The following is an 18,278-nucleotide window of genomic DNA, read 5'->3' as shown; positions in this document are numbered from 1 at the left end:
ACATTCAGTGGATGCAGCTATGGCCAGAGGCTGGAACTGGACTCTTAGTGGGGGCCCCAGTCCCTCTCCTGAAGGAGCTGATGTAGCCCACTCCCTTTTCTGAGGTGACGGTCCCACGTGGGGTTAATCTAGCCTCCGCACTGAGGAGTGACCCACCTGGGGAGATTTTACTCTGAAGATGTAGGGTGGAATATTCCAGAAGATATGGGCTCCTGAAACTCTAAGGTAAAACAAGTATGATTTCTCCTTGGATTAACTTCAAAGGAATGGGGGGCAGAGCAACCTGTGGATCTTTAAATGCCATTTTTTTTACATTATCATCAATATTTCTTATGAAGTGTGTCCTAAAATTAGTAACGGTATTACCTGGGCTCGTTAGATCTTCTTTAGGACATTGTATCTCCCCTAACTTTCATTCCAAAGTACCTGCTCACTCACTGAAATGGGAAACAGCTCCTGCTCCCCTCCTCACACCCCTGCACAGCTTTGAAATTATGTTTGTTTCTTAAGAAAAATTTTTGCATTATTTCAAAAGTTTCAAATCTCCATTATTTAAAACCATATAACATCTGCTCCCACAGGCTGGGTAGGCTCTCACTCCTTTCTCTGCGCTGCCAAGAGCAGTATTGCTAATTAAAAAGCTTTTGCACTGCAAGAGAAGCCACCAACAGAGCTAAGAGACAACCTACAATGTGGGAAAAAAATTTACCAGCTGTTCCTCAGACAAAGTTCTACTATCTAGAATATATAAAAACTCAAAAATATCAGACCCCCCCCAAATATAAAGACCTAATTCAAAAATGGGCCTCTGAAATGAACACTTCTCAGACAAAGAAGTAAAAGCAGCAAACAAATATATGAAAAAATGTTCATCATCACTGGTCATTTGAGAGATGCAGATGAAACCAACACTGAGATTCCACCTCATCCCAGAAGAGATGGCTATCAAGAAATTAACCAATAACAAATGCTGTTGGGGTTGCAGGGGGAAAGGAACCCTTCTTCATTGTTGGTGGAATTGCAGATTGTGCAACCACTGTGGAAATCAATATGGAAATACCTTAAACTAGGATTAGAAATCCCATTTGACCTAGCTATTCCCCTCCTGGGTATCTTTCCAGAAGAATTAAAAGAATCATATCACATTTATATATGTGCACCCATGTTTATAGAGACACAGTTTGTAATAGCTAAAACTTGGAAACAGCCCAACTGCCCACCAACTGGAGACTGGATAAAGAAGGTGTGGTTTTTCTATAAAATGGAGTACTACTCAGCCATAAAGAATGAGAAACTTGGGCTGGGAATTTGACTCAGTGGTTCTGCCACCTTCCTAGAAAGTGGAAGGGCCCGAGTTCGATCCCCAGCATCAAAAAAAAAAATGAGAAACTACTCATTTATAACTAGATGGATGCATATTGAGGTCATACTCTTAGGTGAAGTAAATAGGACACACCTGTGTAAATACCAAATAGTTTCTCTGGTATGAAAAACTAAAAGTATAAATAAGATTCAAATTGTATAATTGATAATGTGAAATAGGAAGAAAAGGGCTAAAGGAGTAGGGGAAGTGGTAATAGGGGAAAGGACATAAGGGAAAAGAAAAAATATGAGACAAGGAAAAATGGAAACAAAGTCTTTGTAAATAGGGAACAGTAGAAGGGGTGAAGGGAGGGCAGGAGATTGGGAAAAAATAAGAACCAAGCTGCATCATGTAAAGATAAAGATCCCAATGATGAATGTAACTATACTGTATACCTAAAAAGGACCAATAAACTTAATGAGCAAAAAAGAGCAATATCACTGTCACCTGTAAGACACCAGGGAATACAGGCCCCCTCCACAGTCCACAGCTCACCCCAAAAAGCTGCCCAGGTTACTGGGCCTTCATGTGTTGGCACAAGCCAAGCAAGCTTGACCCTTCAGTCCTATGCTGCAACCCCAGTAACTCTGGTTGGATGATGGAGAGCTGTACCCTCACACAGGGACCAGCCCTCCTGCCCACCCCAGGCACCTCTGAACTTCCTCAGCTGGAAGCCTCTGGGAATTTGACCAGCATATAGGGTCCGACCCCTCCCTCTGACAGCCCCCAGCATACCCTGTGTGTTTAGCTGTGGGCAAGGCAGACATTTAACATCCCAAGGTGTGGGCACCTTGGCATACATCCCAGAGCTCTTCTTCCTCTGCCAGGGACAGTGACAATGCCCAAAGTTGCCCTAATCACCTGCTGGTGGGTCTCGTCTTCCCCCTTCTCGGCAAAGCTTCATGGCAGGTCCTGCCTGGTCACCCTTGTTCTGCACCTCTCTTGTCACTCTAAACACACACTCCAATGTTGACAATATCCCTGTTTCCCTGGCATGGGCCACAGCCCCAAGGGGAAAGTTCTTTCTCTTTGTTTCACATTCTCATTTTCATTTGCATCTTACCACTAAAAATTTCTGCACACCACTGTCAACCATGAGAAATTCTGTGATACAGATGGCACCCACTGCCTGGGACACGGCTCTCTGGGAATAACCAAACTGGGCTGGCTGGGACTGAGCACCACTGGGCACTTGAGCACCTGGGGGCGCCAGCCTATATGGGACACAGGTTCGAGACCCAGGAGCCCTGGACTGCCATTTGGCCTGAAGCTGAGGCCTGTTGGGTGTGCAGACAACTGGAAGAACTGGCAAACTTGTTTAGATCACAAATCTGGAGTAGATGCAGGCGGTAATGCTGAGTCGAAGATGGGTACTGGGGGGGAGGGAAAAGAGAGGGACAAGGGTAGAACATGGAGGGCAGAAAGGGAGGAAGGAGGGCAACTGAAGGCACAGGGGGTTCTGAAGAAAGCACTTAAGTGTGACAGCCAGCAGGATGTCCAGAAAACAGACAGTGAGGGAGACACGTGGGAAGCAAGGTCACAACATGGTTAAGGTGATTGATGTCACTCCGATGGGCCCTTGGTAAGCTCTGAGTTTGGTCAATCCACCATTCGTCATAGACTCCAACTCTGGAGACAGGAGAAGAAAGTGAGAGTCACCAAGGCAAGTGTCCCTTTCATCCTGGCTACTACAACTTACTCCCCGAATCGTTTACAAATTCATCTGTTATCATTGTTTTGCTGACGCTGATCTTCACCCTAGAATAATTTGAGGGAGAATGGATAATAGTATGAGGGAAATTGAAATGGTATCACATGGTGGGTGTGCAAAACTGTATGGCAATCCTTCCCCTAAACTTGCAAAACACTCGCTTTTCTCTGCTATATTATCACGTAGGTTTTATAATTCCATAGAGATCTTTCAATATCAGTGAAGAAATGAAAAGAAATATCACAAATCCATACCCCTTAAAAGCTAAGTTATTTGAGTTTAAAGCTCACCTCACTTCTCTCACCCTGTACAGCAAGGAAATCTTGGTGGAGGTGGGGAAGGTATAGTTGAGACTGGTATACTGACAGAATTTGGAAATAGCAGCTCAAGAATAAACAAGCATCTGTAAGTAAATTCAGGGAACAAGAGAAGAAGGTAATTCAGGTTGCCAGTTAAGTGAGCAAGACACTGTAGTCCCAGAGACGAGAAAGGATGCAAAGGCAAACAGGATGGAACCAATGCAAGTAAAGGTAGCCACAGATCCAACCAAAACTGACCCTAAGCTTCATTTACTTTCATTTCATTTCCCTAATAAAATCTCCTCCCAAAGGAAGGATATAGCACACTTTAGACCAGGTGTAAATTCACATCTGTGCAGTAACTAAACTCTACCTTGTCCAGAGACCTCTGCCCTTAACTTCTATGTCTGGTAGGGGCTGCCTACTGGACAGTGAGCTATGTTTCTTTCCTATAATAACCTTTCCAATTAAAACTTCTGCCTGTAAATTCATTATGTTCTAGGCAGCCAGGGTTTAATTTCTTTTATCACTGAAGTAAAGTCCTGAACTAGCTGGTAATATAAGTAACACATGTTTTCCCCTCACACTCTGTGACGGTTAAGATTAATTGCAAGTTGATTGGCTTCAAGCCATACAGGGGATTAGTAAAGCACACTGTCTGAGTAGGTCATGGATATGTGACCTTGGGTACCATATATGGTCCCTGACCCCTTTCTGTCCGGCACATTTCTCTGCTCTGCTTCCTGGCTGTCTTCATGAGCTAAGCTATATTGTTTCACCAGGCCAGGCCCTTCAGCTAGGATGTTTCTACTTGGAACAGCCAATTAGGCATTGACTCCCTTGAAACCATGAGCCACATCAAACCTCTACTCTGTTAAGTTATAAGTGTCAGGCATTGTGTCACAGTAACAGGAAAGCTGACTAATGCACATGCATAGTTTCCCCCTGGACACTGGGAAGGATGCCCTTGGAAGAGGAGCCAGGACCTGACCGTGACTTGGTACCCACCAAGGTTTAGGTACTGTCCTGGTGATGTTTTTGTCTGCCATTACTCTAAAGCAAACCTCTGGGTATGTATGACCATTCTAACGTTTCATATGAGGAAGCTGAGACACACAGCAGAAGGAGGAAGCCGAGAGTGGACCAGCCCAGGTCTCAAAGTCTCCAAACCTTCTGCTTTGCCTCCAGCAAGTGAGGAGACAATTAGTAGCCCAGAGGTGTAAAGGTTGAAGTGGGGAGTAGCTTCCAGAGCACCAGCTCCTCAGGCTTCCCAGCACATGCAGAGGAATAAAGTTACCCCAGGGTCAGCTCTGAAGAGTGAATGGGGTGGCGCTAAAACCAGTACCTATGGTACAAGAGGCTGTCTTGGGGGCAGGCAGTTTGATTCAAAACACTTTGAGGTGGAAAGTTCTCTGAAGTCTAGGGAAATATCGTCCCCTGTCTTCTCTCACCCTGCTTATAGTGGTTGCTGAAACGTTCTCTCCCAGGACTAAATTGCAGTCACGTCCCTCACTACTAGTTTCTCTCATGTCAGAATGACATGAGACCTGTACAAAAAGGGGACCTGGGGACTCCAGGGCGATACATACATGAGAGTCATGGGCACCCAGTTCACACAGAAGCAGAGCGTGGACAGAGTAGGGGCGGAGCAGATGGTCGCCGCTCTTCTCCGGGACAATATTGGCAATAGTACCATTAGCACTGCCTGGAAGGTCAGATGAGAGTGAGGAAACCGGTCCAGGGGATTTTGCGACAGGAGAATCAAGAGGACAGGGAGGGACTGAAGTGGGACTCCAGGGGGGAGAGAAAGGGGGCAGCACCCAGCTGAGAGGTACAGGGAAGTGAAATTACTGACAAGAATGACAGCATACCTGCCCAGTGGAGGAGGTGGGGAGCGAGTGGCAGAGGGGACAAGGGAGGGGGACCACTGAAGGGGAGCCAAGGGCGTCAGGGTGGACAGAGGTGCAGCAGCTCAGGCCCATGTGCACAGCATTCAAACATGATGATCACTCAGTTTCATTTACTTCTAATTCAGTACAAGTACACAAGTGTTAGCAAACAATTGTCCCAATCACAAAGCACTGACCTATAGCATTTACTGATTGCCGTGGTGTAACCACCCACCCCCCTGCCCACTTCATGCTACCACCACTCCAGGTCACTGTGATAGACCTAGGAGAGAAACATAGGTACCCACCATACAGGGAATCATAAAATGGGCCCAAGCAGGAAGTGCTAAATGCCAAGTCTCCACTACCTTTGTTGTTGATTCAACTTGTTTACCCCATGGTTTATGCAATTTTTGATAATGACTGGGTGTAGCAGTGAGTTTGCAAACTTCCTGAAGATCTTGGAATCAAGTCTGGCAAAGCAGTCCTGGCAGGCCCAGCCCTCTCAGCCTGGGAGTCAGCTAGTGGAGCTGGGGGCACGTGGGCGCCACGTGGCTCACAGCGCCACTCCACACCGGAAATCGCCTGGGGCTCAGAGTCTGGGAAACCGTGTGGGTTGTGGCTCCCAGCAGATGGCTCCTGTTCCAGGAAACATGCTGGCTAGGCTGGGGCCCCGTGGGACTTTCAGGGATGTTCCTGCAATTGCCATGAAGGAATCTGGCTGTGGGAATGTGCTAGAAGGTCAGCAGCCAGAAACTCAGGAGGAGGTTTGGGGGAGCAGCCCAAGCTACTGGAAAGGCTCAGAAAGAAACAATCACTCTGGTCCCACAGCCTTCAGAAGCTGCCCACTAGATTCCCAGCCAAGCAAGGGGCTTCCTTGTCATTTCTAAAGGTTGAAAATGTTGGGTTGTGGGCAAGAGGGCATGGGAAGAGGGAGGAAGGAGAAAGATGGCCAGCTATGGGCCCTCACTTTCCATACTCATGGATCTGAAATTTCCCAGCCCTTATTTCACCACCTTAATGAAGCAGGAATTTGTTCCAGGTCCTTCTCTTCCTCTAACATTGCCCATGGTCCCCATTTTCCTCTCTTCTTTGAAAAAGAGTATATAAGCTTCTGGACCTCACTAGGTTACTAGGTATCAACTTTCTGTGGTGCCCTTAGGCCCATAAACAAATGTGATACTTGTTCTCCTGCTACTCTGCTTAGTGCCACTTTATTTTGGCAGACTTAAAGATTCTAGGCTTCAAAGAGGGAAGGGAGACATTTCTTTCATCCCTCCGTATAAATAAATGTCCATGGGCATGAATGTCCCCCCAAATAAACAAGGGCCGGGAACAAATTCCTGCAGGTGCTAAATGTGCTGTATGATTTCCATTCTCTTCCTCTGCATTAGGGGTTTCATCTCCTTTGGTTAATGGAATTTCAGTAAGAAGACTGAAGACAACTGTATTCTTTTTTGATAAGTCTTTTCTACCCTGTGTTTGCATGCTTTAAAGACAGAGTCTTTCTTGTTTAAGGGGATGCTTACTTATGTTCTACCCAAAATGCCCATTTCTGTGAATGCTAATGGCCCAAGATTCGTAACAGTCATCAGCACCAACATGCTGGGTCCGAAGAGGGAAGCCTGTGCTTGGCCTGTGAGGAAATGTGGCACTCTGAGCACTGGAGATAACTGTCTACCCCTTACCCTCACCATTTTCACTCTGTGCTCTAGTATATTAGCTTCTTTGCTGCCTCTGACATACAAAGACTCTTTTCCTGCCCCAGGGCCTTTGAATATATTATTTCTCTATAGGAAAGCTCTTTTTTACCATTCAGGCTTTATTCCCTCTGCAGCACACACACATGAGCATGTGCATGCTCACACACACACACACACACACACACACACACACACAATCAAAGTCCATTGCTCTGCCAATTATTTTATTATGATGGTGATTATTTTGGTAACTTTCATGAAAATGAATTTACCAAACATATTTTTGGTTAGATGCTCAGCATCTCTTTCCCTAGTAGAATTTGAGGTTCTGTCCATGCAAGAACTCTCTAACAAAGGCCTGTCACAATACCACCACTCAATAATTGTGTAAATATCTGCTAAATGAGAGTGTTGTATCCAACTGAAGTGATTTCAAAAGAAATTAATACATTTATTTGGTAAATGTATTTTTGGCATGAAGGATCATTTAAGAAAAACAAATCTGTTCAAACTGAGTGTTTGACCAGCACAGCTTTGGAGGTACAACAGGGAAGAATGCAGAGGAAGTAGAGTTTGTGCTCTGCTGTGCATATCTGGGGCTTCATGCATCTGACTGACAAGTACCAGAGCAGTCCTGTGACTCACTGCCTGCAGGGGCTGTAGAGTAGGTTGAGAACTTATTCCTGCCTTGAAGGCACTCACTGCCTAAAACCACGGTCAGTGAAGAAAGCATCAAGTACCCTGGGGCCTGGAGCACAGAGCAGAGCTGCTTACTAGAGGTCCAGCTGCACAGGGTGTCTGGAGGGGGCCTGGAAGGCATCAGCTGTGGGTCAGTACCCAGAGCCTCTTTGATGGGAAGAGGCAAACAGCATCCGAGTCCAGAGTCGGGGCAAAGGGAAACCAGGCCAGCAACAAGTACATGAGCAGAACAGGAGGCCATCATCCAGCTGAGTGTGTGGTCCCTATTTGTAAGAATAAAAATAAGAATGGTCAAAATTTACTGATCAGTCATTTTCTACAGTTATGATGGTGACACGCTACATCCTAATCTCATTTAACCCATCACAGTGAAACCAGTCCCTCTAGCTCTTGGATCCCTGTAGATTGAGGCCAACATAACAGCAAGCAGCAAGAGATGGAGAATGGACAGATGTGTTTTCATTAGGAAGAACTAATAATAAAACTCTTTGCTAGTTGGAGAGGGTTCCATTAAGGAGAATACTGAGGAAGTTCAGACTCTGGGACCTTTGTATAGTTTTTGGTATACAGAAAGCAGGGATGATCCTGGTTGCAGGAAGGCCTTTGATGTCCAGAGTGCAAGCTGCTTTGTTTACATTTCTCTTCTTCAAAGGTCTCTCTTTCTTTTGTTTGGGAATTTGTTCCTTGTCCCTTGTATTCCATTCACCAGGATAGTCAGTTTGCTTAAATTAATAATTTGGGCCCTCTGGTATGGTAACTGACTTAACCCTCTATTTTTTTTTTCATTAAATTTATTGGTACATTTGAGATATGCAATACAGTTACATTTATCGTTGGCATCTCGTACCTTTACATGATATATCTTGGTTCTTATTTTTTTCCCTTACCCCTGCCCTCCCTTCACCCCTGCCACTCTGCTCTATTTACAAAGACTTTATTTCCATTTTTTTCCTTTTCTCATATTTTTTCTTTTCCCTCTTTCCTCACCCCTCCCCTTCCCAATTCCCCTACACTTCCTATTTCACATTATCAATTATACAATTTGAACCTTATTTATACTTTTAGTTTTTCACACCATGGAATCTGTTTGGTATTTTAGTTTACTTTAGATTAACTCTTCAGGATCTGCCTAACCTCACTTATTTCCTCCCTTCAGCAGCAATGCAGTGTCATGGATGAGATGGTTTGCTTTTCATTCCACTAGACTTCTGCAGAATGGAGGCTTTGGCAGGCTAGTTGACTTTTCCAGGCTCTCAAGACTATTTGGGATGGGGCTGGAGCAGAACTCAGGCTGGTCTTTTCTGTTTATGTCAGGAGGCTGGGCCATGCAACAAGCCCACAGATCCAACAGAATTCCTATGGACTGCCTACATCCACTCTTGGTCTGTGCCTAGCCATAACCTGGTCTTGCCTTGCCATATCTGAGTGGTCTCACATGAGGACAACACAGGTACAAAGATGGGGCAAGGACAGCCCAGTGGCAAGGAGGAACAGAAGTTAGCTGTGTGCACCAGTAACCAGTGTCTGGACTTAAATGTCCCATGTGAGTTGGGCAAAAATGCTAATCACAATGAAAAAACATTTTGTTTATTGCTTTGGTTTACTTTGTTTTTCAAATTATTTATTTGTAGAAACCCGGTGAAACTTTTGCTATTTGCTTTGATAGCTACCAATATCAAATGAGCATTAGATACTTCATATTAGCCAAGTACAGTAGTGCTCACCTAGAATCCTGTACTCTGGGAAGCTAAGTCATCACAACTTTGAAGAACTACAGGCCAATCTCTTTAATGAATACAGATGAAAAAATCCTTAATAAGATACTAGTAAACAGAATACAGAGGATCACCAGAAGATCATGCATCCTGACCAAGTCTGATTTATTCCAGGGATGCAAGAATGATTCAACATATGTAAGTCAAGAAATGCAATACACTAAATTAACAGAGTCAAGGACAAAAACCATATGATCCTCTCAATAGATGCAGAAAAAGCATTTGACAAAATTCACCACCCGTTCATGATAAAAACCCTGCAAAAAATTGGAATAGATGGTCTATATCTCAATTTAATAAAGGCTACCTATGAAAAACCAACAGACAACATCATATTAAATGGCCAAAAAATTGAAAACCTTCATGTTAAAATCAGGAACAAGACAAGGATGCTCACTATCACTACTCCTCTTCAATACAGTTTTGGAAACATTAGCCATAGCAATTAGACAAGAGAAAGAAATTGAAACAATAAAGATAGGAAAGGAAGAAGTTAAGCGGTCATTATTTGATGAAGATGTAATACTCTACAATGAAGACCCCAAAAATTCCACCAAAAGGCTTCTAGACTTAATTGACACTTTTGGCAGAGTAGCTGGATACAAGATCAACACTCAAAGATCAATAGCTTTCGTATACACAAATAACAGACTCACTGAAAAAGAAATTAGGAAGATAATTCCTTTCACAATAGTATCCCCAAAAAATGAAGTATATAGGAATCAATCTAACGAAAGAAGCAAAAGACCCCTACACTGAAACCTACAGAACTCTGAAAAAAGAGATCGAAGAGGACATAAGAAAATGGAAAGAAAAATAAAGAAAATGGAAAGATATCCCTTGTTCCTGGGTAGGAAGAATCAACAGTGAAAATGGCCATACTACCAAAACTGCTATACAGATTCAGTGCAATGTTGATTGAAATTCCAACACTAGATTTCACAGAACTAGAAAAAAATAATTCAAAAATTCATTTGGAACCAGAAGAGACCTAGAATAGCAAAAGCCATCTTAGTCAACAGAGACATGGCAGCAGGTATAACAATTCCCAATTTGAAACTATTCTACAAAGCCACTGTGGTAAAAGCAGCATGGTACTGGCAAAGAAACATACCTGAGGATCAGTGGAATAGATTGGAAGATACAGAAACAACTCCAGATGTACTCAGCTGCCTCATCTTTGACAAAGGAGCCAACTATCCTCACTGGAGGTAAGATAGACTCTTTAATAAATGGTGTTGGAAAAACTGGATTTCAACCTGCCAAAGATTAAAGCTAGACCTTTGTCTTTCACCAGGCACAAAAATAAAATCCAAGTGGATTAAAGATCTAAATATTAAAAAAGAGACGCTAAATCTGCTGAAAGATAAGTTAGGCAGAACTCTTGAAGACATTGGTATAGGAAAAGACTTTATGAACAAATCCTCAGTATCACAGGAACTAGCAGAAAGAATCAACAACTGGGATCTCATCTTATTAAAAAGCTTCTGCACGCCAAAAGAAACCATCAAAAGAACTAAAAGACAACCTACAATGTGGGAAAAAAATTTTACCAGCTGCTCCTCAGACAAAGGACTATTATCTAGAATATATAAAGAACTCAAAAAAATCACCCCCCAATATAAAGACCCGATTCAAAAATTGGCATCTGAAATGAACAGACATTTCTCAGACAAAGAAGCAAAAGCATCAAGTAAATATTTGAAAAAATGTTCCACATCACTGGTCATTTGAGAGTTTCAGATGAAAACAACACTGACATTCCCCCACAAAGAATGGCTGCTATCAAGAAATCAACCAATAGCAAATGTTGGTGGGGTTGTGGCGAGAAAGGAACCCAATGGAGAACATTGTTGATGGGAGTGCAGACTGGTGCAACCACTATGGAACTCAATGTGGAGATACCTCAAAGAGCTGGGACTAGAGGTTCCATTTGACCTAGCCATCCCTGTGCTGGGTATCTTTCCAAAAGAATTAAAACAACCTTATCACAGAGATATATGTGTACCTATGTTTATAGCAGCACAGTTTGTAATAGCTAAGACTTAGAGACAGCCCATTTGCCCATCAGTTGGAGACTGGATAAAAAAAGATGTTTTTCTATCAGCCATAAAGAATGAGAAATTAGAATCATTCATAGGAAAATGGATACACATTAAGGATATACTCCTAAGTGAAATAAATAAGTCACACATGTATAAATACCGAATAGTTTCTCTGGTGTGAAAAACTGTAATGGTACATAATATCCTAATTGGATAACTGACAATGTGAAATAGGAAGAAAAGTGCTAAAGGTGTAGGGGGAGTGGGAAGGGTAGGGGAAAGGAAATAAGGGAAAAGAAAAAAACATGAGAAAATGGAAATAAAGTATTTGTAAATAGGAAAGGGTGGAGAGGGGGGGAAGGGAAGGCAGGGGCAAGGGAAAAAAATGAGAACCAAGACCCTTCATGTAAAGGTACAAGATCCCAGTAATGAATGTAACTGTATTGTATACCTAAAATGTACCAATAAAATCAATGAGAAAAAAAAAAATCACAACTTTGAGGCCAACCTATGCAACTTGGCAATTTATCAAGATCCTGTCTTGAAATTTTAAAAAGGGATAGGGGTGTGGTTCATTGGTAGAATGCTTGTCTAGCATGCATGAGTCTTGGATTCAATCCCCAGTACCAAAAAGTTAATTAATTAATAGCTTATATACTCATGAGTAGCTTTTGGCATCCAAGAGAAGATTTTCAGTAGGTGAGGTATGTGGTCCATCCAAGACTGGACAGTCCTCCTCTGCAAACCGTGGAAGGACGAAGAGGAATAGAATGTGGGGCCGAGAATTGCTGGGAAAATCTGGGAGAAGGAACAAAGAGCAGGGAGCATCAGAGAGGGGACTATTCTCTTCATATATCTGGAACAGGTCCAGAGGCCCTATCAAATCCTGAGTTCTACCCAGGTGAAGGTTGGGCTGTGAACACATCCAAAGTCTGAATCTGAAAAGAAGAATGACAATAAAAGCCATCAAAGGGTGAGAGCATGGTCAGAGGCCCCAGAGAGAAGCAAATTCAAGAGGAAGCTGGGAAAGGCTTTTACTGCATGTTAGTGAATGACTACTTACTCTTCAAATTTCTACCAAATTATTAACCAACACAGATGACATAAACCAGGCAACAGTGGTTGGACTAGCAAGAGGCACTCAGGCCCACAGCCATTTCTGGGAGCTGCAATGGACACTGGGGCCTCTTTCTTTACAGAGAGCCTCCGGGATGAGCTTCCCTGACACCTAGGCTCAGAGGTGAGTTTGCTAAGGCCCCAGAGACAAGCGAGGGACTTGCATAGGTGACTCCTAACCCTGATGGCCTGGACATGGAAAGAGATAAATGGATTTTGCGATCCAAAGGACAGTGCAGCAAACAACAGATTGATGAAATTCCACCATGGAACTCCCCGAGGGACATGCAGGGACCTCAAAAAGCAGGTGTTCAAGTGAGTGAAAAAATAAATAAAAAAGAATAGATAAGATGTGCATTAATAAAAAAAATTGAGGCCAAAAGGTTATATACTTTATCATCAAAGACTTTTCACATTGAGCAGAAATGCTCATCATTAAAAACATAACAATAAAAGAAAGCATTTATGTGGTCCACATAATATCAGCATATTATGACACATAAAACAGGAATCGAGTTAGTCCAGCTTTATGCATCTGAGGCCTAATTTACAAAATAAAACACTTGGCAGGATGTATTCTTCAAAAGTGTTTTAAATCCCTCAGTAGAATGATGGTGAGAGACTTTCATTTACTATCAACATTTTCTTGGGTGAGCATGTACTGTGTGTACCCATAATGGGAGAAGGGAAGGAAGGAGGAGTTTTATAAAAGAAGTAAATGTCGTGGCTCCTTGTTGGACTTGTCCACTTTGCCTTCTTACCAGCGTGGGCCTCCTTGTTCTATCACATCTTCCACGTCACATTTCCTCTTGACATAAGACACTTCCTAAGCTGGACTCACTTCTCCTGAGAAGGTTCTGCAGCTCAGCCACAAAGCCAGGCCTCCCAGAAGGTGCCTGGCTGCATCTCAGGCCTCAGATCCCCACTGCAAATGCCAATTCCTAGTGCACTGTGCGCTTTGGTGCAAGCCGTCGTGGCGCCTTCTCAAGAATTAGCTCCCTGCTTTGTCGGCCAGTGAGCAACATGGCCTGGGCCTGGCCAGCTCACATATCTCAGACAGTGGCCCCCAGCCAGGGTCTGTCCCTGGAGCTCAGGGCGGCCAGTCAGTGGGCCAGGAAGCTGCCGCTCATGCTGGGGAAATCTGCAGCAACACTCTCGGCACCAGCGACTCTCCAGGCACTTAACAATGCTCTCTGCAAGAACACAATGCTTCCCTAAATAAAATTAATTACAGCAGCAAAAGTGAAAAACAAACTCCCTCTCCTTCCTTCCACAGAATCCAGAATGTTGAGGCTCCATCAGAAATGGGCTCTATAAGCAAGGAGAAGGGCAGCCCGGAGGGAGAGAACAGAGTGGCCCCCAGGAGTTATTTGTGGTCAGAGCATTTCCTACAACAAAAAGGGACATGGCTGCTATTAACTGAGGATTCCTCTTTCTGAAGATTACAAAGCTATGATGTGTCAGATCAGCTCGGCTTGCTCCAGTTTGCCCTGGCCCCCCAAGCCCATGTGGGAGCCTAATCTTCATTGTGAGGTATTAAGAGGATGGGAATTTAATCCAACTGTGGAGTTTACAGGTACAGTCTTTGGAAGGTGTTAGATTAGATTGGGTTTTCAGGTGGAGCACCCAAGATTGTGTCCTCGTGGCTTTAAAAGAAAAGGGAGAGACCAGAAAACATGTGGGTGCACACACACACACACACACACACACACGTGCACATGTGTGCAAGCGTGCTGTCTCTCTCCATGCAATATCCTGTACCACCTCGGGAGACTGATAGAAAATCATCACCAGATATAGCCCTTCAACTTTGTGCATCCTGAACTGAAAGCCAAAATAATTCTTTTTATTTTCCTTAAAACTTAATGGTCTGTGTGACATTATGTTATCAGCAACAGAAAATGGACTAAGATGCTGACCTACATTTCCACCTGGCTCCACCATTGTCTTTGTCTGGCCTTGATCTTGCCCTCGGTGCCTCAATATCCATCTCTATGAAATGACAACAGTGATACCTGCATCAACCAAGGTGGGGTGAGAACTGAACACGTCATGCATTGACTTGCTTTTCTAATGGCAGATGTTGAGACAGCGGGGCTCACCAGTCATGGGAAGACTGGGCATCAGCAAGCGTATTGGCATGAATGACTGCTGCTTTGGGACAACCCCATAAAGAGTGCCAGAGGGGGAAACCAGCCAGACACTGAGTTAGGTCATGCCTGGCAGGGGACAGTGAAGTGGCCACTGGACCGGGAGTTGAGAAAATCGTGTCATCCCTTTATCGTATGCCAGATGCACTAGTAGCAGCAGAGTAGTAACAGGTGAATTTTGAGCAAATCACTTATCATATCTGGGGTTCAGGTTCAAAGTCAGGACAAAAAAATGAGATAGTAAAAATAAAATATCACTGAAAGAAAGCATTCAGAGGGCTCTCAGATGCATGGTGCTAGAACTTTCCACACAGCTGTATTGTAAGATTACACCATAGAGACCACACACACAGCTTCTCAGGAGACCCTGGAAATGTGTGGTTGCTGACAAATGTTGAAAGATGGATGAAGGCAAATGGGAATCTTTCTGGAGTATCCACACTTTTGAAGTTGGTGTCTCCACTGGTACTTCACAAATGCAAAATAGTTGCTCCAATGCTGTACTCAGAGCTTTGGGTCCCCAGGGCTGATGGAGACAATAGCATTAGCACATAGCCAGTTCTGGCCCATTCAAGATGTCGAATGTAAGTGAAGACACTCCCATGTAGGAAACAGCACAGGCAGAAAAAAGCGGCTGGGTTACCTTCCACTGAACTGGTGATCTAAACTTTGATAAATATTTTATGACCTCTATGTGCACTTCCTTCTGCATGAAGTAGCCAGGCCCATCTTTAACGTATTAGGCATCTTTGTGTTAACACTAAATGCCAGGGCTTTAAAAATAATGATCTGACTCAGAGGAAAAAGACAACATCCAATATAATGAACTCCAAAGGGATACAGGAATTGTGCAGACTGCTTAAGACTACAGAAAAGTGGAAATTTAAATATGAGATTGATTAGGAAATTTTAAAATTATTTTCTCCCATTTTTGCAATTATTATTCAACATTTGGAAGCTATAGAAATTGAAAAACTTCAACTATATTAAAACAACAAGATCAACTGCATGGCAGAAAAAAAATGCCACAGGCAAAGACAAAAGATGAACAGCAAACTGGGATAAAACATCACAATTTATAACAAGTGATGCATATAAGCAGCTCCTGGAAATATGAGGTACACAACAGATAAATGTGCAAAGGATGTGGAGAGACATTTAACAGGAAAGAAAATGCAAGTGATCCTTAAACACAGAAAGCAATCATAATAAGAGTTAAACAATTGAGATAGCAGTTGCTGGCTTCTGGCTTAGCCAAACTGCAGGGGTGTGCAGAGCCGGTTCTTCCCAGCTCACAGTGGATAATTACTGAGGGTTTTCAAGAGCTGGCTTTGCAAGTTGACTGTTACATGCAGCCAGGACTAACATGTTAAGTATATAAACTTACAGGGCAATAAATTATACTTTAAATGGAGTTAATAAACTCTCAACTTCCTCATCATCTTCTTACTCCATTTCACTGTTCTCTGTGCTACTCTTGTAACTGTGTGGTGACAACACGAAGGAAGGACACACAGGCCACCGCTGCGCCTCTCTTCCCAACTCCATGCTCAAGGACACCATGCCAACAGCTACACATTGGCTCAGGTGGGAGTATTCACCCCATGGAAATCAGAAGATCCCGTAAATTAGGACTTTTGTGAGGTTGGTGATTCTTTTGTTTGTTTTTGTGGGTTTCTTTGTTCATTTTGAGTTTATCGTTTTGTTTTAAGAGGAAGTTGTTAAACACAACACACCAAATGTCAGGAACATAATCAGAAAGGTTTGTGGAAACAAAGCCTCTTGTTCACTGCCGATGGGACTGCCCAGCAAAGCAACTGGGAAACATGTACCAAAATTATAAAAGAATGCACTCTGTACCCAGCAGTTCCTCTCCTGGGAATCTATCCTGCTGCCCCACCTACATATGTTTGAGTGGGGTTTTACTGAGAGGTTATCCAACAAGGTTTGGAACTGCGAAAGACTGAAGTCAGCCAAGGCCTTTCCACAGAGGACTCATGAAACCAAGCCAGTCCATTTTGGTACTGGACACTTCTGTGTTGAAGAAAAGGGACACTTTCAGTATAATAACAGGGAAAGATCTTAAAGACAAAGTATATGAAAAATGCAAGACAAAAACAGAGTGCTTCTTTTGTGTTAAAGGGGGAAATATGAACATATTTCTACATGTTTAAATTTGCATAAATTAACTCTGACCTTCAAAGTCAAAAAAAAAAAAAAAGATAAAAACTCTGACTGGTGTAACAAAATCCAGTTACCTGAGGTGACTAGGGAACAGTGGAGATGGATGAGAGAAAAACTTATTTTATATACAGTTTTATGTCATTTTGATTTTTAAACTATGTGAATATATTACCTATCTCAACATGTTTAATTAGTAAGTAATCTTTGTGTGATGTGGTTTATCCTGAGATGAGCTGACTTACAGTCACAGCTTTTCCATGGCATATGAAACTTGAAATACTTTATGTGTCAATAAAGAAAAAGAGAAAGTTGTGTTTTGATCTTGTGACCATTGGCACAGATGTCTGTGCTAGAAATTATAGATGAAAGCAAATGCTGTAAATGATAAGATGGCTTAGATTGATGGGTGCGATGTTGACGGTCTGTGTGGAGCCCTCAGGCATCACAGAACTGGTCCACACTGCATCCAGATGCAGCTGGCGATGCACCCCACAGGGCCTCCTGGTGAGGCAGAGAGGTGAAGAGGGAGGTACCAGGTGCAGAGGTGCAGGGAGCTGGGCTGAGGTGCGATGGATTTGTAGACTGGGCCTGGCGTGAGTCTGTTGCTACAGTCATGTGCCATGGGCTGGTTGGCACTGCCACCTCCCAGAACTACGGGTGCTCTTCACTCCTGGCCATGTCCACACCAGTGCCAATTGCTTCTTGTGGAAGGAGTGGATGGATCACTGCACTCAGCCACTGCCAAGACAGGAAGTGGTGCCAGCCAATGGCAGAGGCCCTTTCACCCATGGTTTGCAATGATGAAGGCCTTTACAGCGACTAAGCAATGTGACGTTCCCAGCTGTGAAGAGATCTGTCACCCTCCCCGGAGCTGCCCACTACTCTACAAAAGGACACAGTGACTAGATCCATCTCTTCAGCTCTGTCCCCTCAACCTTCCCTTCCCAGCTCCAGCCATTTTTGTTTTTTAAATATGTCATGTTTCTGCCTACCTCAGGGCCTTTGTATTTGACATTTCCTTTTCTCTATATCCTTCTTGCAACTCTGGTGTTAAAAGTCTAGGCTCTGACTGAAAGTGAAAAGATAGAAAACAATTCTCCATGTGACAGGAGCACAGAAAAAAACAGAGGTAGTAATCTTATTTGCAGACAAAGTAAATTTCAAACCAAAACTGATTCTAGTATTGTTGATGTAGGATGGTTCTGTATCATACCTCTATGAATGTAAAATATCTTGTACCTGCTCTATATTACATAGTAGGGACTGTGCTTTATCAGAGCTACATTTAATGATATTACTCTAGAATGTTCTCTTTCCATATGATGATTAAGATGCTAATAAAAA

At 43.2% G+C, this 18,278-nt stretch overlaps 1 long non-coding RNA gene across 1 annotated transcript in view; it reads right to left on the bottom strand.

Annotated features, from left to right (window-relative positions):
- Nucleotides 1-7,179: 7,179 nt before the first annotated feature.
- LOC104872013 overlaps nucleotides 7,180-18,278 on the bottom strand; it is a 16,577-nt gene continuing 5,478 nt past the window's right edge. The window contains exon 3 of the long non-coding RNA XR_783028.1: nucleotides 7,180-7,927. This is a non-coding gene — a long non-coding RNA (uncharacterized LOC104872013). The remainder of the gene's footprint in view (nucleotides 7,928-18,278) is intronic.

Source organism: Fukomys damarensis, unplaced genomic scaffold (assembly GCF_012274545.1).
Source record: "Fukomys damarensis isolate Sample0158 unplaced genomic scaffold, DMR_v1.0_HiC HiC_scaffold_9, whole genome shotgun sequence".
Taxonomy (NCBI): domain Eukaryota; kingdom Metazoa; phylum Chordata; class Mammalia; order Rodentia; family Bathyergidae; genus Fukomys; species Fukomys damarensis.
Note: the sequence above shows the minus strand (reverse complement) of the source record. Positions and strands in the feature narration are given on the sequence as shown.